This window comes from Neofelis nebulosa, chromosome 15 (assembly GCF_028018385.1).
Source record: "Neofelis nebulosa isolate mNeoNeb1 chromosome 15, mNeoNeb1.pri, whole genome shotgun sequence".
Taxonomy (NCBI): Eukaryota; Metazoa; Chordata; class Mammalia; order Carnivora; family Felidae; genus Neofelis; species Neofelis nebulosa.
This window is the reverse complement of record NC_080796.1, coordinates 57,802,383-57,826,505: the sequence shown is the minus strand read 5'-3', so window position 1 is coordinate 57,826,505 and position 24,123 is coordinate 57,802,383. Positions and strand designations below refer to the sequence as shown.

General features: G+C 32.9%; 1 non-coding gene across 1 annotated transcript; it reads right to left on the bottom strand.

The window, feature by feature from the left end:
* Nucleotides 1-1,519: 1,519 nt before the first annotated feature.
* Nucleotides 1,520-1,625, bottom strand: LOC131496716 (U6 spliceosomal RNA). The gene has a single exon (XR_009254642.1). It is a non-coding gene; the product is annotated as a U6 spliceosomal RNA (small nuclear RNA).
* Between the last annotated feature and the right edge of the window lie 22,498 nt (nucleotides 1,626-24,123).

The window sequence follows — 24,123 nt, the reverse complement described above, 5'->3', positions numbered from 1 at the left end:
GACACATTTCTGTAATAAAAGGTATCTTTCTAAAAATACCACTACATTCATATTAGAAGTTCAAGATTAGGAACAAGGCTAGATGTTGATTCTTACCACTTTTATTCATCATTATACAATTGTACATATAATCATTGGTGTATTTCTTGAGAATGTGGGGCAACAGAAACTCATCCCAGATGGGGATATAAATTGGTACAGTTATTTTGGAAAAGGATGTTTTCATAAGAATATTTCTCTGAAATTGAAAAACTGATTTTAAAATATATTTGGCAATAGAGCTAAGAATAGCTTAGGGTCACTTGAAGATAAAAAATTTACTTAAAATCAGTTTCTGTAGTTTGTTTCATGTTGGAGAATGAATTTTGACAAAAGTCCCATGGTAATTCAAAGGGAAAAAGACAATCAGTACAATATGGATAGGATGTATACTAGTAAAACAAAATATAGAACCCAGAAACAGACCTATCGACATAGGGAACAATAGCATGAAGTTGAAGAGGCATTACAAAGAAATATGGACAGGATAGACTTTTTGATGAATGGCACAGGTACATCAGTATAACCACATTAAAAAGGAAGATAAAACAATTGTTTTGTTTTGTTTTATACTTTATCCCCAAACCTAAATAAATAAATGAATTCTGAGTCGAATAACTAAACATGAAATAACAAATATGAAGGTTTGATAATAAAATACTGGAAAATATATTCATTATGTTAATAAGGGAAAAAGTATTTAGATAAGACTGAAAAAAGAGTCTTTTCATAATGACAGAGGTCAGGAATGCAATCCAAACTCATAAGTGCATTTGAAACCTCTGTTTCCCACCCATCAATATTAAATTGACCAGAATGAATAATCTGGTCAAGCCCAAAGTCAAGAGGTGAGGAAACGCAATCTGCTATCATGAGGCCATCGCAAGGGTTTAGATATATGATACCTGCTGTGGAGTGAAAAAATCAAGATCAATAATTTGGCCAACCACAACTTGAACACAAGCTAGAAAGAAAGCATTGACCTTCATTTATTTCTAACCAGATAATAAACATCTGTAATAATGAATTTTTCATTCATTTTTAAAAAAAATTATGCATATCGTGTTTGATAAATCAATGTATTTATTGAACAATGGGTAGCACAACTATAAACTTTCCCTCACACAAACAAAATTTCTCTCTAGTAGCACCAAACAAGACTTTTAGACACTGCCAATTTAATCTGGAGACATCAGAAAACAAATTGATCTAAATTGGACAGGACAAAAATTCAAGGTTTAAGGTAAAAAATCAAGTGTGTATATTATTTTCCATCTCATATAGATTCTATTTACAGTCCTTTTTATTTTTTAGGTGTAACTCAACTTCATTCACATGTATTTCTAGTGTTTACATAAATGTATTTCTAATGAAATATCACAATTTTATTATTCAGTGTCTCACATTGTGCTTTGACTCGTGTTTTTGTTTATTTTTTTTTAATTGAGTTAATCTGCAAAGGGCTCACTTGGGAACTGCACAAAATTTGAAATGTTTCATGAATTTGTATATCATCCTTGCATAGGGGCAATGCTAATCTTCTGTGTGTCTTCCAATTATAGTACATTTAGTATTGAAGGGATCACATAAATGTATTATTTTGACATGTGTGGTTTTAGCAACAATTACCATATTCCCACTCAGATATAAAAAAAGTAATTTTTACTAAAACTACAGAATACGTTTATATAATGATATTAGTGCTTTCTTTATAAAATTATCATTTTTTAGTCTATCTTCCATTTACTCAATTACTTTGAAATTGTGAAAATGTACTTTACTTTGAAACAAAGTGATCTGGCAGGATATCTCATGTATATTTGAATGAATATAAGTAAAATATTTAAGTGATCTTAACATGGACTTATTATTAAATGAATTATACCAGTTCTCTATTGTTATATAAAACTTTGAAATGAAGTGAGCAAATAAATTATGCAGATGGGAAAATTGAATTGAACTGATTATTAGCTACCCACCTTACCCCTTCGCAATGAAATTCAGAACTCCACATTGGCTGTATACAACTAACATTAAATTAAATACGTCATTGCGTTTTCAACAGCAGCAAAACTTACAAGTTACTGTGTTTTTATGAGACACCTTAATTTATAAAGGAATATTGTAGATTTCAAATGTTTTCTCTAATGATTGCAGGGTAGTGCAATGGTTATTTAGGCTTCTTTGGAGTGTCTTTTTAATAAAGATTAGTTATAAGAAAGGACTAATAAGAGAAATTCAGGTAGAACATTAAATTTCAGACAATTATTTTTTAAAGCTAGAAAAATTATCTATTGCACCTAAAGTAATGCTGTTTTTGTATTTATGAAACTTCTAAGAAAAATGTGTGATTTAACAATATCGATCTTTTTATTCTTATTTAAAAAAATATGTTGGATTATTACTACAATTTCTTTTGTTGCTGATACCACTACAAACGCCTTCATGAATGAAGGCAAAAATGAGTAACTATGAAAATATATGGACTGAACATCTACACACACACAAAACATAAACATATACATATTTACACAAATATATATACAGTAGAAAAAAGGAAATGTGTTTCATTTTGCACAATTTTTTCTCAGATTTCTAGAAGAAAACATTGGGAATACAATTTTTTAAATTAGTAATATGCTCCACAGAGTAGGATGAATCAAAATGTCAATATTTTCAAGTTTATTAGCCAAAAACCAAAATGAAACCTTGAATTAAATAGCTGACAATTAAAAAGTCATAAGACTATTTGAAAAATACATTTGTCAGAATAAAAATAACAGGATCACATGAAGAACAGGTAAGGATAATAAACCAATTAAATGTATAAATATATACCATGTAAATTATCATTTTAGATATGTATTTTTAATTTTAATTTTGTAATGTTTATTTTCGAAGGAGAGATAGAGCATGGGGGGGGGGGGCAGAGAGAGAGAGAGAGAGAGAGAGACACACACACAGAATCCAAAGCAGGCTCCAGGATCCGAGCTGTCAGCACAGAACCCAACGCGGGGCTTCAACCCATGAACCGTGAGATCGTAACCTGAGCTGATGTCAGACACTTAACGAACTGAGCCAGCCAGGTGCCCCAGATACATATTTTTAGATTAAGATAATGTATATAGAAACTTTTTCAGAAATATTTTAATTTTTTATTCTTTTTTTAAAGATAATTTCTAAGTGTTTATTTATTTATTTTGAGAGAGAGGGGGGCAGAGAGAAAGGTAGAGAGAGAATTCCAAGCAGGCTCTGTGCTCACAGCACACATCTCACAAACCATGAGCTCATGACCTGAGCCAAAATCAAGAGTTAGTCGCTTACTGGAGTGAGCCATCCAGGTGCTCCTATTAAGATAATTTTTTAGAAAAGTTTTAGGTTCATAGCAAAATTATGGGGAGTTAAAGAGATTTCCCATATACCTCCTGCCTTCACAATAGCTAGCCTTCTCCGTTATTAACATCCCCCACCAGCTTTGTACATTTGTTACAGCTGATGACCCTAAACTGACAGACTGTAATCACCCAAAGTCCAAAATTTATATTATGGTTCCCTTTTGGTTTTAACATTCTATGGATTGATGAATATATAATGATATGTATTAATCATTATGGTAATATACAGAGTATTTTTACTGCACCAAATAACCTTTTCCTCTACCTATTATTTATCCCTCTACTTCCCCAACCCAAACCTGGCAACTCCTAGTATTTTTACTGTCTCCACAGTTTTGCCTTTTTCAGTATGTCATGTAGTTGGAATCACAGTCAGTAGTTTTTCCAGACTGGTTATTTTCATTTTGTAATAGGTATTTAGGGTTCTTCCATCACTTTTCCTGGTCTCATAGCTCATATCCTTTTGCACTTGAATAATATTCCATTATCTAGATGAACCACAGTTTATTATCTCTTTATCTACTGAAGGACATTTTGGCTGTTCCTAATTTGGGAATTATGAAAAAGATGCTGTAAACATCTGTGTGCAGATTTCTATGTGAATGTAAATTCTTAACACCATTGAATAAATACCAAGCCTCCTTCTAACAACCATATGACTGAACTTTGAAGCAGATCTTTTTAAGACTTTCAACAGCCATTTGAGTCTGGAAATGGATTCACCACAGAGAAACTTCAAGGTGACTGTGTGTCCAGCTAACAAACTGATAGTAGAGATTTTGATCCAGAACCATCTAGATAAAATAATCCTTTGATTCTTCTCCTACAGATATTATGGGAGAAAAAAGTTTATTAATTTAAACCATTAATTTTAGAATAAATTGTTACATAGCAATAGATAACTAATGTGTGTGATATTTTCAAAAACTTAGTCAACTCATATTTTTTTGAGCACCGACTGAATGCCAGATATTGTCCAAAGTACTACAGATACAATTGTCAAGAAGAGATAGGATGACTGATTTCATTGTGCTAATTTCCTTTTTTTCTTGATTAGTATTTCTTGCCCTGTTTCAATTTTCTTTTAAATAAAATTTTAACTATATACCTTAGTAATTGAGGGTAATTATTAAGTATTTAATGTGAGACATATTTCACATTAAACTAATTTCTTCATCATAACAATATTTTGAAATAGAAATTTGTGCCAATTACTAACCTGTTATTTCATATAAACACCAAATTTACCCTTCTATATCCTGTGATTCAAGGGCTAGACTATGCAAGCTGGTTTAAACTTTAAAGTCTGGTTATCTATGAAATTTTGCCAATTTGGAGTATTTTAGAGAAACTAGAAGGCAGGAGGGAGTAGCAAGGGATATGTTTCTTCCTGTTTTCTTACACTTCTACTCAATGTTGCCTTGGCAGCACTCCGGGCTGGTAAGGAGAGGTGACTCTACTCTCTAGCTTTGCTTGTTACTCCCAGAAACAGCCTTATTCTTACTCTTTAAAGGTGCCAACATCAGAAACACATCCTTAAAGGTCTGGGTTTTAGAGCCACAGGGTCCTTTTCCAAATGTCTAGGTTCTTACAACTCCAATTCACACTCCATTTTTTCTCCAGGTCTGATCATGATTCTTCTAGTAGTTACTGTTTCCACATTACTTTAATGTTTAATATTCAAAATTTCTTTCAGTTATGCAAAACCTGGAAGCAATTCTTAACATTAAATTCTCTCTCTTAAAATGCTTAGTGTGGTTTCTGTTTTCTAAGTGTGCCCTAGATACTATAGCATTTTTTTTTTCTCATATTGCTGAAGGCCATAGAATCTCTGAGTGGAAGTGCTGAGTTGAAACTTATATGTTGTGGCCAAAGAGCTCTTTCACTTAACAAGTAATCTCTTTTGTTATGAGTTGTTATACATAGTTTTTTCAAAATTATTAGTCTTAGATATTCTAAATTAAAAAATAATAATCTGCTTTACGGGTGCCTGGGAGGCTCAGTAGGATGAGCATCCGACTCTTGATTTTGGCCCAGGTTATGATCCCAGGGTCATGGGATACAGCCCTGCATTGGGCTCTGTGCTAAGCATGGAGCCTGCTTAGGATTCTCTCTCTGTCTCCCTCTGCCCCTCTACTCTGCTCATTCTCTCTCTCTCTTATTTTTTTTTTTTTTTTTTTTAAATTTTTTTTTTCAACGTTTTTTATTTATTTTTGGGACAGAGAGAGACAGAGCATGAACGGGGGAGGGGCAGAGAGAGAGGGAGACACAGAATCAGAAACAGGCTCCAGGCTCCGAGCCATCAGCCCAGAGCCTGACGCGGGGCTCGAACTCACGGACCGCGAGATCATGACCTGGCTGAAGTCGGACGCTTAACCGACTGCGCCACCCAGGCGCCCCATCTCTCTCTCTCTTAAACGAAGAATAATAATCTGCTTTAGATCTGAGATAAATCAAACTTCTAAGAAGCATGCATTTTACCCAATATCACGTATTACTATTAATTTTCAGGACACAAGCAATTGTGAAGTAAAGGCAAAATAGAAATAAGTCGGTAACAGCCAACTCAGCCTCCCCATTCCTTTCATACCACATTTGTATAAGATGTGAACTAGCATTTATATATGAGGATAACAAATGATACTTCACAAAAAAGAAATATTTCATTTAAGAAACTTCTTCCATTTTATACCTAATAATTTCATTATTTAATATTTTGCAAAGAGCTAACAAAGAAATCTATACATTACAGATTTGTTTAGCATAATAATTCTAAAGAGAATAGATACATTCTATGACAAATAGTCCTTAGGTAGGGGCTCATTTATAAATACCATTAATGCTTTTACAGTGAAGTCTGTCAATAGCATGTTTTTAAAGGAGTTTTACTGGAACTTTTCTCACCCCCACCACTCTGGTCTGTCTCTAGAAAAAATAAAAACATACATTTCAGGTCCACTATTCAACCTTTTGCTCTCCAGATGATAGTTGCTTAGATATTTTTCTTATCTTTGTGTTATGCCTGCTTTTTATAATTTTAAGTGTATAGGATTTGGAGTATTATACTTTCAGTGCAGCATGATTCTTGCTTTGTCTCAGAATTTAAGTTGTGCTCATTCAAACTGTTGTTATAAATTGTTACTATTGGGATTTTTGTTAACCTTTATAGTTTTTATTTTGAAATATGTGTGAGATACACATATTTGTATGTATTAATGTGTGTTATTAATATATATATAGTTTATATATTTAGTTAGTGATAAGAAACTTATTATTATATAGTTAATAATATAGAGTTATTGATACATATTAATATATAGTTAGTGATAAGAAAACAAAGAGTTTAATTGGATTTAGACAGAATATTGCTCATGGCACTGAAGAGAACATGAACTTTATGTTCACATTCGATTCCTTTGTCCTTCAAGTGTGGGAATAATGCAGAACGTGCCTAGGTAGATGCTGAGTACATGGTGCTCTGTGTCACAGTTGAGATATACTCAGGTTAGGGAACTTTGATCTTACCAGGGACCACTGATGAACTTGTCCACACTTTGCCTGAGAAACATTTTATCCTTTCTTTTTTTTCCCCCTGGAATATAAGCAAAACTTCTTCAGAAGAAGGAAGGAGAATTTGACCTGCACTGTCTCCACATGTAAATAAATCTGTTTGCGTCACTTGTGTGGCTCTGTTGGTTAGACATGCAACTCTTGGTTTCAGCTCAGGTTGTGATCCCAGGGCTGTGAGATCAAGCCCTGTGTTGGGCTCCATGCTTATGTGCTTATGTGCACGTGTGCTCTCTCTCTAAAAATAAAAATAGAATACAAAATTAAAAACAATGTATCTGTCCACATGGGGACACTCTGTCTAGCTTTTATATCTGTTAATGCATAGAACTGTAAAGGTGCCAGAGACATGAAGAAGGATCTCCCAGTGGAGATACAAGCTTATGATATGTAATGCGAAAAATAGAGGCATTCCTTTCTTCTGGATCATCTTTTACCTTGAAATTTGGTCTACAAATATAACAATGTGCTTGAATATAATGATCAAGATAAATCTTCCTTTCTTTTCAGATCATACAATGGGGATCAGTTTAATCCTAGACTTCATATCAAATAATACGAGACTCATAGAAAGCATGATAAGCGTACTCAGCAAAGGTCAGCAAAAAGAAAATCTTCATCCTGTATCCACATATCTCATTGATTAAGAAATTTGTTAAATAACACTATTCAGAAAATGACTGGCTTTGTATTTGCCTTTGATATAGTAAGAAAAATACCTCACGGTAAAAAAATGACACTTGGAGATCAACTTGCTGGCTTCCTATGGATTTACGTATCTTCTGTAGCTTCTTGCTTACCAGTAAAACTTCTTTATCTCTGTTATAAAATAACTCACATAATAACAGAATTTATGTTGGACAAATGTATATTTTCTTTAGATTTTATAATTCTAGCATTTTCTTCAAAAGGCAATAAAATATTAAAGTAAAATATGCAAATGTATCCAGAGTCCTCCACATCTATGGCATCCCCTAGCAATGGTGTGATTGGACTTCCTGAAATGGAAATCCCAGATGTTATCAGATACAACAAGCCCCATTTCTGAATTCTTTAAGAAAAATCTGAATGGTAAGGACAAGCACACACATAACATGGTTGGGGTCCCTGAATAAGAAATAAAGCATAATGAATTAAATTGTAAGGTAACGGAGGGAAACCACATTAAGAATGGGCTAACATTAGCTTTGGAACATTTACTGAAAAATACAAAACTAAAGCATACATTCACATCTCATTTCTTGAATTTTTCCCCCTTTCTTATGACATTACATTTCTGGAAAGAAAATAAGAGTGGCTCTGCTTTCCAGCTATAAGAATAATGAGTACAGGGGATTTAATGTACAACATGAAGACTGTAGTTAACAGTGCTGAATTATATACAGTAAAGTTGTTAAGAGAGTAAATCCTAAGAGTTACCATCATAAGTAGAATCTCTTTTTTTCGTTTCTTTTTTCCTTTTTTTTTTGTATTGTATATTTTTAGGAGATGATGGATGTTAGCTGAACCTATTGCGATAATCATTTAAAAATATGTGTAAATTAACCCATCACGCTGTACAGCTTTATTTTTTTTTTCAACGTTTTTTTTTTTTTTTAATTTTTATTTTTGGGACAGAGAGAGACAGAGCATGAACGAGGGAGGGGCAGAGAGAGAGGGAGACACAGAATCGGAAACAGGCTCCAGGCTCCGAGCCATCAGCCCAGAGCCTGACGCGGGGCTCGAACTCACGGACCGCGAGATCGTGACCTGGCTGAAGTCGGACGCTTAACCGACTGCGCCACCCAGGCGCCCCACGCTGTACAGCTTTAAACTTACGCCAAGATATATGTTGGTTATTTCTCAATAAAACTGGAAAAACGATTCTGCTTTACTTGAATAAAATTGGAAATATCTTAATTTTAAAATTCTTACTCTTAAAACTATTTTTGAATGATGAATCACCTGGTCTGATTATTGACTATTTTCAAATTTTATAAGGTATTTACTTGTAATAGCATAGAGAATTCAGTGAGAGCAATGATGGAGTCTAATCTGGAGGACTGAGCAAATGGCAATGGTGATCTTCACTCATTCTGGTACACATTGTCTTTCTGTTCCTCCCTAATGGCTGTGGTAGATACTAGCTACCAGTAATTTTCCCTGCTCTAAATGGAATCAGATAATTTCTGTAAGTTTTGGCACAGTGACATCTGGCTTATTCTAAAGATATTAATTAAATATTCATTTTTTCCTCATTCCACTCTGTTTTCTCTCAAGAATCTGAAATATAGTGTTTTTTATTTCTTGAATGCACAAACTATAATAGATTAGAGATGTCCATATACAAATATTATCAGACTTGGTCTTATATAGGACTTGTGAATCTTCAGGTAACATTAGACACTTCTCCCAAGCACCTTAAAATATTGATTTTTTAAAAATCAGCTTTAATTTGTGTATAATTTACGTGAATAAAAAGCGCCAATTTTAAGTGTACAGTATCCAGTTACCCATTAATAACATATAGAGATACAATTAATTTTCCCTAATTACCTTGTTTCTTGAGACCTTGCTAAACTCATTGACCTTGCTACTAGATCATTATAGATTTGTTAGGAGTTTTCTAGATAGACAGTCATGATAATTGCAAATATATATATGATTTCTTTTATTTTCCAATCTGTTGGCAGTTTTTTCTTTTTTCTTATTTTTGTCAAGGAATAACTGACATGCAACACCATATTAGTTTCAAGTGTACAATATAATTATCTGACATTTGTATACATTGCAAAATGATCACCACAATAGTCTAGTTAACATCTGTCATCATACATAGTTACAATATTTTTTCTTGGGATAAGGACTTTTAAGAGCTACTCCCTTAGCAACTTTCAAATATGCAACACAATATTCTTAACTATAGATACTACGTTGTATATGACATAAACGTAACTGGAAGTCTGCACTTTATTTTTTCCTTTTCTTGGCCTTATTGCAGTGTTGAATTCTGAATAAATATGTTAAAAGCAGAATTCCTTGTACTGTTCCAGACGTCAAGGGAACGACAACAAAAAAAAACATTTAGGTAAACATGAATGTTTGCTGCCTTGTGTTTTGTTTAGTTTTTGCACATACACTTAAATATTTCTGCATCTCTAAAGAAAAAAATATGTCTTTTCTTAGTCTGTTAATCTGGTTTTCTGTTATTATGCTAGTAAATTGACCCAAGCTTCATCTTAAAACAACACAATTTTGTGTTAAAACAACACATTTTTCTTTTCTTTTTTTTTTTTTTTATAACGTTTATTTATTTTTGAGACAGAGAGACACAGAGCACGAACGGGGGAGGGGGAGAGAGAGAGGGAGACACAGAATCCCAAGCAGGCTCCAGGCTCTGAGCCATCAGCCCAGAGCGTGACGCGGGGCTCGAACTCACGGACCGCGAGATCGTGACCTGAGCCGAAGTCGGACGCTTAACCAACTGAGCCACCCAGGCGCCCCTCACATTTTTATTCTCTTATTGTCCTGGCGGTTGAAAGTCTGAACTGGATCTCACTGTGTTAAAACCAAAGTATATTCAGGCCTTTTTCCTCCTGGCAGCTCTATTGTTTCTTTGTATCTCCCAGCTTTTACAGACTACTTTTATTAACTTGGCTCGTGGCCTTTTTCTCCATCTTTAAAAGCAGCAACTGATTGAGTCTTTCTTATGCTGTATACTCTGACATTCTTATTCTGTAGTTACATCTCCTTTACTTCTTTCTTATAAGGATACTTGTTTTTAAATTTAGGGGACACGTGGATAATTCAGTATAATCTTCCCATCTCATGATGCCTCACTTAATCACATCTGCAAAATTTCTTTGACCATATAAGTAAACATATTCACAGATTGTATGGATTCGGAAACTTATTTTTGGTGGGAAATTCAGCCTATCATACAATAAGCCAACCTTGCATTCCTGGGAAAAATGGTACTTGGTCGTGACGAATTTTGCATCTTGGATATTATTGACTTGTTATACTATAAAGTCAAAGTAAGGACTTTTTTGTCTATGTTCATGAAGGATATTAGTCTATAGTTTCTTTTGTTGTAATGACCACCTTGTTTTAGTATTAGGATAATGTTGTCCTTATATAAATGAGTTAAGGACTATTCCATCCCTTTCTAATTTCTGGAACCGTTTTTGTAGAGTAACTATTATTTCTTAATATATATTTGCTAAAATTCAGGACTATAAAAAAATACAGTATGGAATGTCTGGGTGGCTCAGTCAGTTGAGCATCAACTCTAGATTTTAGCTCAGCTCATGATCCCAAGGTCATGGGATCAAACCCCAGGTCAGGCTCTGTACTGAGCACAGAGCCTGCTTGAGATTCTCTTTCTCTCCCTCTACCCTTCTCCCTTACTCATGCTCGCTCTCTCACAAATAAAAATAAAAATAAATAAATAGTATAGTACATGACCAAGTATGGATTGTACTAGGAATGCAGAATTTATTCATTATTCAAAATTCAGTCAATCAATGAAAATCACTATGTTAGAGAAAAACCTTTATTTCAATGATGCAGTAAAATCACTTTAAAAATTCAATACCTATTCATAATCATAGAAAGAAACCTTAGCCAATTAGAAATTAAAAAGAACATTCTCAAAAGGTGAGTGGGTAAAAATATTGTATATTATACAATGGAGTAAGTCTGCTTCTCACAAAAACATTGATTTTTCAAAAGCATTGTGTTGAGTGTAAAAGACGGACATATAAACAATATTTGCTGCATAATTCTATTTATATGAAGCTGATGGATAAGCAAAATCTGATGGAAATAAAAACAATATTAGTCTCTGGAAGATAGAAAGTAACTTGAAGGGAACATGATTAAACTTTCTGAGGAAGGAGCATGTTCTATATCTTGATTGTATTTTTGCTTACAGACTTGTTTAAATTTGCCAAAATTCATCAAATTGTACACTGACAGTTACTGTAATAAATTTAGCTGAATAAAAGAAAATTAGCATGTAACTAAGAGTGGACAAACAAAAAATAACAGCAACTATCTGTGTGAAATGTTGTCCTATCTACCAGCATGTTAGATGTAACACAGATTAAATTTTCAACTGTTCTTATAGCATGCATTAGTATTTCTTATGTGCATGCATTTATATCATGCATTTATAAGTGAACTTCTTAAAATGCAATTAAAGGATGAAATAAATCTATTTTATACAGATCACCAGTAACTCTTTTTGTTATAGAGATATTAAGAAAGGAGAATAGCTCTAATAAGAACATCTTGTTTCCATTTTCTCTAATATGCAGCTCTGTTATAAATAGGTTTCCACAGAAACACCTACTGCTTATCCAAGTTTGAGCCAAGAAAATCTCAAATGTAGTTTTTTTTAATGCAACTGAAACATTGTGATTGAAAAGTTTTCTTTCATCAATTTTTTTTTCAATGTTCTTTTAATTTATCCAATTCCTCTGAATCTTCACTAACAGTATCTGTATTTTGGGAAGGCTCCCCAGTGTTCAGTTCTCTCAAATCTTACTTTTTTATTCTCTTAACTTCATACCTCAACTAAGTCTTTAAAATAGCCTTTTAAGTACAGTGTCATTTTGCCCTGACATATATTCTGATGAAAGTATTGTGATCTTAAACTGAATTGTACTAAAAGTATTTCTATACTAAGCTGCTGCATTTCCCTGTTGCTTTTTCATCAATTTTGCTGTTATTGTTAATTAGTTGAAAACGAACATAGACATGTGTGTGATTGGTCTTATTTAAGTCTTAGTTTTTTTTATTCATGAGATATTATATGACAAGTAATTCAACATGTTCTGCCTAATAATATAAAATGGAATAATATCATAGGAGTTGCAGGCACATTATTATCCACACAATTTTACCAATTAGAAACTTGAAAATAACATAAACATCTCCCTCACCAGTTCCCAAATTCAGTTAGCCACAAAGATTGCTTAATTCCGTGTCCTAGATCTTTCTAATAGCCATCAGATCATTGAGATATACTTGAGATCTAATTATCTCTTTCTTTGTGTTTAATGTCTTCAGATCAAATCCAAACTTTTCATATCTCCCCACAGCCTTCTACTATAGAACAAATTTCCCTGCATCCTCAAAGTCTTTGGTGATTGTTTCTGATTGTTTCTTTTTTTTTTTTTTCCTTTAACTGAATCACTTTGCCGCTAAGTTGCTCAAATGATAATTAGGAACTAATAATCTTGTAGAGCTAGAGCAGATTGTAACATGATTTACTGTTATAATAACAGTAGGTATGGAAAGAGTCTGCTGGTAATTAACAGATGTTGATAACATATATGAAAGCCTAACAAGTCAGGTTCTTTTGGGCTATAATTGTTACTGCAAAGTGTCAGACTGATAACTTGCTAATTGGAGAAAGAATATTAATCCAATGACTTGTGTACTATCTGAAACATTTAAATACGTTATTTAGGTATGGCTAGCTTTTGTCTGTAAAACTGCAAATATCCAGCTTTAAAAAACGTGTATATATAACTTATAGTGTTCATAGTCTTTATTTAAAAATGAATAGATTAACTACTGTGTTATATTACTCTACAGTATTCTATGTGTATTACTTTATAGTACTTACAAGCAACATAATTCTTTTAATGGCAGTTGAAGAATTACTATTGCACGGTCTCGTAGATATAAGCTTGTAAGTTCCTTTATTATTTTTTTGATAAATACAAAAAATACAAGATAGCTACTTCAACTTCAGTCTATCAATATAAGGCAACTATATAAAGCAATTCAGAAAGAGAGACAGAGAGAGAGCATGCCCAATGTGTGCTTTTAGAGAGGAAATTAAAAAAACACACACACCTACCTATCCCATCACAGCCCCTATCTTCAATTCAGTCTTTTTGTTTGGTTAATGCTTTGTGAAAAATAGTGGGAGTGAACCAAAATAGCATCTCAAAGAAGTGCATTACATCTGTCTCTGGCTAAGATTTCTAACATGTTCCCTATAAGCCAGTGGTTCCCAAACCGACCTGCCCCGTGCTGTTGCTTGCTAAGCTGTCCTGAAAATAGAAATGCTCATCCTGGTTCCAGAAAAATTAAATCACCAGTAATGTTGGTGATGATATATTGATAATTTTAAAGCTTCACAAATTATTCTACTGTGTATCCAGGATGAGAAAACTGGTCTACAATATCCTTCCCTCCCTTCTCCCTGCCCTTTAGGACAATAACTACTGCTCATGGGACTCTTCCCTAATCTGATTTATTTGAAACTGACTTACATGAAACATATTGATTTTTTTTCTTCAAAGGCCTGATCATAAGACTAGAAGTTTAATTATTTGTAGCTCAGTTACTACATCAGTCTTATGCAGACAGAGTTCGGTAAGGAAACAAAAACTTCAGCTAAGTCATGTTGGCCTATAGGAAGCTGTTTTGATCTATCCTATATTTTGAACAAACTGTGAACACAATTTAATATCACACATATTATTACTTTCTTCCCCCAGCCCTCAAGGAAAGGAAATCATAATATAGTCTGTCAAAATTCTTTTCGATCACACTGATAATTATGCTAGCTTTTCTTATGTTCAGGGTGAAATAATCACAGATAAATCATTAAAAAGTTTGCATAAGATAATTTCTAATTTAGAATAGGAATGATACTAATCATACTCACTAATATAGAAACCTATATTAAATTATAGCATATTTTAAGGATATATATTTTAAATAAAATAGCTCTGAACTTTTGATACTGCCTATTAAAACAATTCACCTGGGGGGCACCTGTGTGGCTCAGTCGGTTGGACGTCCAACTTCGGCTCAGGTCCTGATCTCATGTGTTGGCTCGTGAGTTTGAGCCCCATGTCAGGCTCTGTGCTGACAGCTTGGAGCCTGGAGCCTGTTTCAAATTCTGTGTCTCCCTCTCTCTCTGCCCCTCCCCTGTTCAGGCTCTGTCTCTTTCTCTCAAAAATAAATAAACATTAACAAAATTTAAAAAATAAATAAACAATACACCTGGTATCTGACTTTATCAAGTAATGGAAGTTATCAAAGCCATCCATGTAGCAATCTTTAAGTTCTTATAAAGCCACTTATTCATAATTAATTTTTGTAATTATTTTCCTTATATCTTTTTCCTCCTTATTCTCCTTATTTTCTCTCTATATTCCTCCAGCTATTCAGGAAAGATAATTAACATCATTCTCTGTTCTAGGCATTAGACTTATAATAGGGCTTTTCTCATGATGATAGCTGCCCACAGATTCAACCATGTAAGACAAAAAAATATTATTTTCATAATTTGGTAGGTATATTAAAAGAGAAAAGGTTAGTGCGTTATGGTATGATAAGGTGAGATTGGCAAGAAAGTTTGAGAATGTTGGGAAGGCCGATCGGCTGAACCAACCTTGAGCTACATCTTTAATGATAAATAGGCATTCAGATTTTAGTATTTGATGATATGTACCAGTTTTCACAACTTGGGAAAACAACTATTACAGAAATATCTACTAGGATTATGGCAATAATAGGAGCCTACAGGTTAATAAGTTTCTTATGTATAATTGATAGAGTACTTAAAAATTATTCTACAGTAAAATATTTTGGTGTAGTACAATAAGCTTTTAATGTGTATTGACTATCAAGCACAGCAACAGGCACATGAAAAGATGTTCTGCATTACTAATCATCAGAGAAATGGTGATCGATATCACTTCATGCCAGAATGGTTATTATCAGAAAGAGAAGAAGTAACAAAGGTGGGCCAGAATGTGGATAAAAGAGAATCTTCATACACTGTTGGTAGAAGGTAAATTGGTGCAACCACTGGAAACAGGTTAGAATTTCCACAAAATAAAAATAATACAAAGAGATAATAAAAATATGATTCAACAATTCCACTTCTGAGTGTGTCTACCTGAAGAAAAGAAAAACAGAAATATGGAAAGATATATGCGTCCCTATGTTTATTGCATTGTTTATAATAGCCAAGATATGACCACAACTTAGATGTCCGTTGATAGATGAATGGACAAAGAAGATGTAGTATGTACCATAAAAAAAGAGCAAAATTTTGCTATTTGTGAAAACATGGGTGGACCTTGAAGGTATTTTGCAAAGTGAAATAATTCAACAGAGAAAGACATATACCACATGATGTTAGCTCCAAGTGAAATCTAAAAAACAAAACAAACAAAACAAAATAAAACTCAGAATCATAAATACATAAAACAGAGTGGGTTGCCAGAGAGGATGGAAGTTGAGGGGGGCTGATGGATAAATGGGATCAAGAGATACAAACTTAAAGTCATAAAATAAATAAATCAGGGGGATGAAATGTACAGCATGGGGAATACAGTCATAAAATTGTATTAACTTTGTATGGTGATGGAGAGTAACTGGATGTATAGTGGTGTTTGGTTTGCAAAGCATACAAATATTGAATCACTACATGGTATACCTGAAATAATATAATGTACACCAATCACACTTTAATTTTTTTAAACGGGGGGTTAAAAACATGGGTTTTGAAGATCGCAATTGAAGGAAATGGAAAGGAAATTGTATTTTTGAGTTTTTAGCATATAGCCTACACTTTAAACACAATATCTCCTTTTTATTTTCTAAATGCTTTTCTAATGTGTACTATTAAATCCATTTTACAGATGTGGAAGCAGAGCGTATGTGAAGTTAGAAAACTTGCCAAATCACAAAGGGATGTCTGATTTAGACCCAAATCTTTTTCTTCTAAAGCAGATTTTGTTTGCCTGTTTTCCTTCTTATCTCTAAAATCACTCAGGATGCCGAAAGCAGCAGATATTTTCACACAGTCTGTGTTTGCCAGTTGAGGACACATATTTCTCTTACATACTTTACACTTTTAAATTGTTCTTATTAGAAAAAGGGATAGATGCTATGTTGCCTGTGAAGTTTCATTTTCACATTTGTCTGGGCTGAAAGAAGACCGACTAGTGACAGAGCAAAAGAGAGGGAAAGAGCAACAGAGCACAGGCAGTGAGGAATGTGATTAGGATAATTTCATCAAGAGATTTTAAGTGGTCAAATATTTTGGCAATTATCATAGCAATTTCCAAAGCAGCTCTAAGTGCCCTTTTATGAAAACATATTTGAGCCACAGTTAGAGAGAATATTCATCTCCAGGAGAGGATATCTGAGGAAATCGCATTAGGAGATAGCTTCTGGGTTGGAAGTATGCTGAAATAAGAATCAATTTGAAGTTGTCTCTCTTAAGTCTATTACTACATAAAATTTGCACATATGCAAACCAAAAAGAGATTATGTTGGTTTTTTTTAATAATTCCTTACCTTTGGTAAAATGTAAGAACAAGAGTTCCTAGGGGCTCATGGATACATCAATAAATGTGATCCTTATTAAGTAAAATGATACCTTCTTATAAGTGAAGAAAATCAATAGAAAGAAATTTATTAAAATACTAAGCGTGGAGGCACCTGGGTGGCTCAGTTGGTTAAGTTTCCAACTCTTGATTTCGGCTCAGGTCATGATCTCATGGTTTGTGAGATTGAGCCCCAAGTTGGGCTCTGTGCTGACAGTGTGGAGCCTGCTTGGGATTCTCTCTCTCTCTCTCTCTCTCTCTCTCTCTCTGCCCCATTTCCTGTGCTCTCTCTCTCAAAATAAATTAATAAACACTTAAAAAATACTAAGTATGGGCAACAACTCTGGTAGAATGACAGGTGATCCTCATTTCTTCTTTATATTTTTCTGTATTGCTCAAAACTTTGCCCTGCCCATTATTTGTGGTGGTGTTTTTAGTACAGTTCATAACTGTAATAGGAGCTGCAAAAAAAAAAAAAAAAATCTCAAGCTTCATGCTCCTCAAACTGTACCATGCCAGAGCAGACCACATGGGAATTCTAGCACAGTCATTTCACTCTCACACAAATTAGATGTTTTTCTTTCTAGAAATCTGGGTTTTCCCACTAGTGATTACCCATTATTCATCAAAACATGCATATTGATAACTCATCCTTTCCCAGAGATGTTTCCCCAAATACATTCTTCCCCAGAGTGTCCCCCCTTTCATCATATGCTATCCTGCAGCACAAATGCTTTTCTTCTTAGTGCATCAGGCTATCTCTGAGGTTGGTACCCTCGATTCTGTCTACAATCATCTGACATTCCCTACTCTTTAACAACATGAACTATTTCAATCACACAAATTTCAATGTAGATTCTCCCTGACTTTCCACTTCTTTGTTAGTTGCTTCCTCTATGTGTCCCTACATTATATTGTCCTTCTCTGGTGACAGTACTCACTATATTTTGAAAAAAATTTTTAAGGTTAGTGTCTCCTCTAACCAGATTTCCATGAAAAGTTCTATATGTGTGTACACCTTTCATCCATCCAATGTGTCTTTGTATGTATATATACACATACATACGTATGTGTGTGTGTAAATATATATATATATAGATAGATGATTGATAGATAGATAGATATAGGATAAGTAGTTTAATGAGTTATCAGAAAACTTTCAATTGCTACCATGAAGAATTGTGACTCGCAAGGGACATAAGATTGCCATGCAGTTTCTGGTGTGATGTCCATGCATTTTCAGGGCCTCTACTCTTCATGGTATCTAAACATTTCTAACACCTGGAATACAGATTCCAGAGAAAGGAAACTGCACAAGGCAATTAAAGTTAATTAATAGAAAGTGAGAGGACAAGCAATGGAGCATTGACTAGAAGGTGCATTTGGAAGGAAAGGTACTGAAAGAAACCGTTAGGAAGCAAATCAAATAGTTGAGGGGTTGGAAGTTACTACCACAGGCTTCATACAGATAAAATACTTATCAAATTGATGCAATAATTATTGATCATTTGAATCATTTCGTCTCCCAATATCAACTCCCTTGTTCCCCTCGATGTTCTCTCACAATTGCCCTCCAAAATCCAACCTCTGAATCAACCAAAAATCTTCTCCATTTTTATTTCCAGAATTTAGTGAACTTCTAGTGTAAAAGGACATATTTAAGTGTTTTATATAGTTATTTTCATGAGTTCCAAATTCAGTTCACACCAGAAAACTGGACAATAACCTGTTATATTTTTCCAGTCTTTCGGATGATCTCTAGAATTATTCAAAGATTTCACCAGTCCAACTCTGATCTCACTGTTAGCAAATGATCTTGAGTTTTACTTCAGAAGAAAATATAAATCCTTTTACTTTTTTACTTAAAAATTCCTTTTACTTAACTTAGAAAGATGAACCTTCTTGTCTTAATTTCCTTTCACACTCGCTGAAAGAAAAAATGTTCTTCCTATCCAAGGATAATCCACACATGTTTGGAATCATATTTCCTCATTTATCCCTTGAGGCTAGGTTTTATCAAGTTACTTAACTCTCTCTCATAGATATTTTCTCATGTTCTTTTCTTTATTTCCTATGAGCATCAAATCTCATGTCTTCAATGTGAAACATTAAAATTTTAAAATAGAACTACGTCTTTGTCTTCACTTTCCCCTTTTACCATCTTATTGCTTCTCTTGATGTGTCATACTGCTTGCAGTCTTCTTTAGTTACAATTCATATTTTCTCATTTTATATGTATACCCTAACCTCCCAAACAAATACCCTGCCCCCATCTCTCCAAAGAAACAATTGGGGTCATCAGTAACAACCTAGCTATCTAAAATTTTGTTATGACTCCATCTCATAATGTTAAGCATCTATTCATCTAGCAAAATTCATCTTTTCATTTCTTTGAACACTCCCCTTATATACTTCTTACCTCTATAAAAATGTTTCCCATGGGGCACCTGGGTGGCTCAGCCAGTTGAGCAGATTCTTGATTTCAGCTGGGTTCACGATCCCAGGGTTGTGGGATTGAACCCCAGGTTGGATTCCATGCTCAGCTTGGGATTCTCTCTCTGTCTTCCTCTGCTCCTCTCCCCAGCTTGTGCTATGTGTCTCTCTAAATAACAATAATAATAATAGTAACAATAACAATAATAATAATAATAATAATAATAAAATTAAATTAAATGCAAATGTTTCCCAGTTTCTTTCATGGATTCCCTTTCTCCATTCATCTTAAATACTGCTGATGACTCTCCTTTGTTTTTACCTTTGTAGTCCATGTTAGTCAATGATTTATTTAAGAATCTGAATATGTTTTTCATCTCTGACATTCACTGTTTACCAACAATTTACAACAGTTCCATGTGATAGGATTTATTTAAAAATATTTAAAAAAACAGGAAAGATAACGAAACTTTCGCCATTTTGAGAGAGTGAGAGACACAGAGAGACTGTAAGTGATAGTTCCCATGAAAATATGAAGAGGCAAGGGTTTGTAGTTTAACACAGACTTTGGTTCTTAAAGCAGAACAACTCTGCTACTTATTAGCAATATAAATGGACACAAGTATTTAAGTTTGTTAAACGTATCTGTTATTTAAAATGAGTTTGATATCTAAATCATAGAATAAGTATGATAATTAAATGAGATAATGTATTTACAGCAATTGGCTAAAGGCCTGGAGCACAGAGCATGGCTGATAAATTTAGATATTAGTATTACAATTGGTATTTGTTATTTTTTATATGTCTATTATTTGTTGAAAGACTTCTGTGTTCCTACCTGGATAAGAATAACATTTAACCTTAAACTGCAGAGAGATAGGGATAAAAATTAATGGCTGAATGAAATAACATTAGCTTATTCAAAAGTATGTATTTAACCTACACTTCACACATTGTGTACTGTGATACATAGCATTGAATATAAATGATAAAAAGTATGCAGCATATTTATTAATTAATAGGCAAATTTTGAAAATGCTACATGGAGTCACTTCACCAGAATCTTGGAATCTACCCATTTCAGAACACATATTTTTTCTCATTGTTTTATTCTGTAATATGAGAATTGTATAACTTTAATGAATTTTATAAAATCAGTTTCATACTCATAGGCATTTAAATAATTCCACTTTTAAAACATATTTCAAATAAAATTGTAAGGGAAAGTCTATAACATACCTTTGGAAAATTATGTGTCATCTATATTACAAAAAAAGTTTTCTTGATGGATAATCCCAATGACAGTTTTGATTACATGTTCTCCCAAATGACGGTACAATTACATGTTAACCAATAGTATGTGAGGGTATTGGCTTCTTAAATGTATGTATTTATTCTTTAAAGTTATTTATTTTGAGTGACAGAGAGAGCAAGCAGGGAGGGGCAAAGAGAAGTGGGTAGGGAGAGAGAATTCTAATCAGGCTCTGTGCTTTCAGTGCAGAGCCCAACATGGGTCTCAAACCCACAAACTTTGAGATCATGACCTGAGCCGAAACCAAGAGTCAGACATTTAACCTAATGAGTCCCAGGAGTCCCTGACTTCTTAACTTTAACTGATACTTACTATAACATTCTGATAGTCACTTAGGTGTTATAATTTTCCAATATGATTAAAATTGTATCATCACTGTTTTTATTTACATATCTTGAAATATAAGAGAGGTTAATCTTTTTTTTTTCATTGTTACTGGTCATTGTTATTCTATTTCTGATCAATCCTTTTTTTCCTATACTGCAATATCTCTTTATTAAGGAAATCAGCCTTTTTCAAATGTGTTGAAAATATTTCACTGGATTTTCATCTTCCTTTTGCTATTTGTGGTAACATATTAAATGGCTAGTCTAGTTTGGGCATAGTCAAAATAATCAATATTTTCTTTTATGGCTTCCTGGTTTTGAAACCCAATGGGTTTTGTTTAAAAAGCTCTTCCCATTCCAAGTTTATAAAATATTTATTCACCATTCTTTATTACATGGTTTAATTTTTTAATGTTTTAATTACTTTGCCTATGGAACTTTGCTTGGGTTTTAAAAATAAAGTAAAGAGGCATTCTTATTTTTCTCCAAGTGCTAACAAGTTATTACAGACACCTTGTTAAATAACCTATCCATTTCTTAGTAATTTAAAATACTTATTATTTTTAACATATAAAAATTCCAAACGTAATTACAATAATATTTCGGAATATAATATATTGCATTTATCTATATGGGTATTCTTACCTAAGATTATATTTTAATACATGTAGTTTTATGCTGGTTCTTTAAAAATAAAAAAGAATGGCAAAAAGTCCTTCATTTTATTTTTTATAGTGGCTCTGGTATTTTTGCATGTTGTAGGTTTTTTTTTCAAATTAAATATAGAATGCTTTTGTTATTCTTAATGGAATGATGCTGAGCTAATATATTACAGAAATAATAAACATCTTGATAATAGTTTTAAAGTTTCCTCATAAAAGCTTTCCATATTTATGTTTATCAAAGTTTGTTTTATATTTTTACTGTTATTATAGAGTATTCTATATTATCTTATTATTTTAAAAAGTACAATTGTTAAGATATGTATAGATTATGTGTATCTATTTTATACACACCCTAGTCAATTCCTTTTTTTCTAAAAGTAACAAAATACCTTCCTATCTAATAAAAACTACAAAATTATAACTCAAGTGTTTATTTATTTATTTATTTATTTATTTATTTATTTTTTATTTATTTAAGTTCATTTATTTATTTTGGCTGTCTCAAGAGAGAGTGTTCAAGCCTGAGTGGGGAGGGGCAGAGACTAAGGGATAAGAGAATCTCAACCAGGCTTGTTGCTGTCAGTACAGAGCTCAATGCAGGGCTCAATCCCACAAACCGTGAGATCTTGATCTGAGCAGAAATCAAGAGTGTGAGGCTTAAGCAACTCAGCCACCCAGGCACCCCTATAACTATAGTTTTTAAAATAGCCATTTGACTTTCAAGAAAATAACTGCATTGCATCCTGAATGCTCAGAAACTTGCTAAACTTAGAGGAAAACAAAAAAAAGTTACATTAATCTATATGTATTTAAAATCTGAAGAAAGATATTCCAATTTCATATACCAAATTCCTAGGAAATTCAGTTAGATAACTCATTCAAAAAATCCCTTGTCCTGAATTTTAATTTCAAACATGTTGAAAGGTGTGTGCTGACCTTCCTCTTCCCCATGTATTTTTTCTGTTTTTGATATTTTTGGACAAATCCAAGTTTGTGGAATGTCATTCTAAACCAACACAGACACTAAAATGTGGCTGATCCTAGAATCTTACTCTAGAAGTCTATTGTTTTCTTATTATCATTAAATAAGTTATATATTCAAATGATTTGGCTACAAATTAATATGAATCAGGAAACTTCATCATTGGAATAAAATTTTGTGCTAAAATCCCTAACTTGGTAACTTGAAGATACTGAGATACAAAGGTATTGAATGTCTTATCTAAGATCACATGGCAAATCCAAAGCTCATTAGATTTTATTAAAAACTTTATATAAAAATTCATATTATAATTTAAAGTTCCTCAAATGCCATCTTAATTTAAAATACTCTGGTTAGATTTTGGTGCTCATAAAAGTATAATTTTTAAAAAAGTACTTTTTTTAGGAATGTTGGTAGAGTGATTATCATAACTAAATGTAACTCTGTCAAAGGAGTAATAATTTTTATTTATATGAACATAGGTAAATGTCTTTCAATTGTTGTACAAAGTTTCATAACAGATTCCAAGTTATATTCATGTCATAATCCAGATGATAGAAATTAGAATTAATATGGAAGGGTGTATGTGAAACACTGTAATGTTTTCTTCCAAGATTAAAATAATTTATTCTTTTCTTTTATGTGTATTATCTGAATCAAATTCAATGGGGAGCATTTTGCCAAGATGTCCTTTTGTGAATTTAATTCTCGTTATCCTGAAGGCATGTCTTAATAATAACAAAACAGTCTTTCTGTCTCATTTTTGGTAACATCTTCAACTGTCTAATTAGTTTTCTGGTATTACAGAGAAATAGAAAATTTATGTAGGACAAACATTTGTTGCTATTGTTTAGAAACAAATAATCTCTATTATATCCTTTTCAAGCCCACAAAGATGTATAATGTCTGCAACTTTTACACTTTTGAATTACTACAGCACGTCAAGTATGGCAGGTACAAATAAAAACATTTATATTCATATTTATCCATAAATATATGTTTATATATACTTCTGTATACAGCTTATTTCAAGGAGAAATTTCTAAATTTTTGTC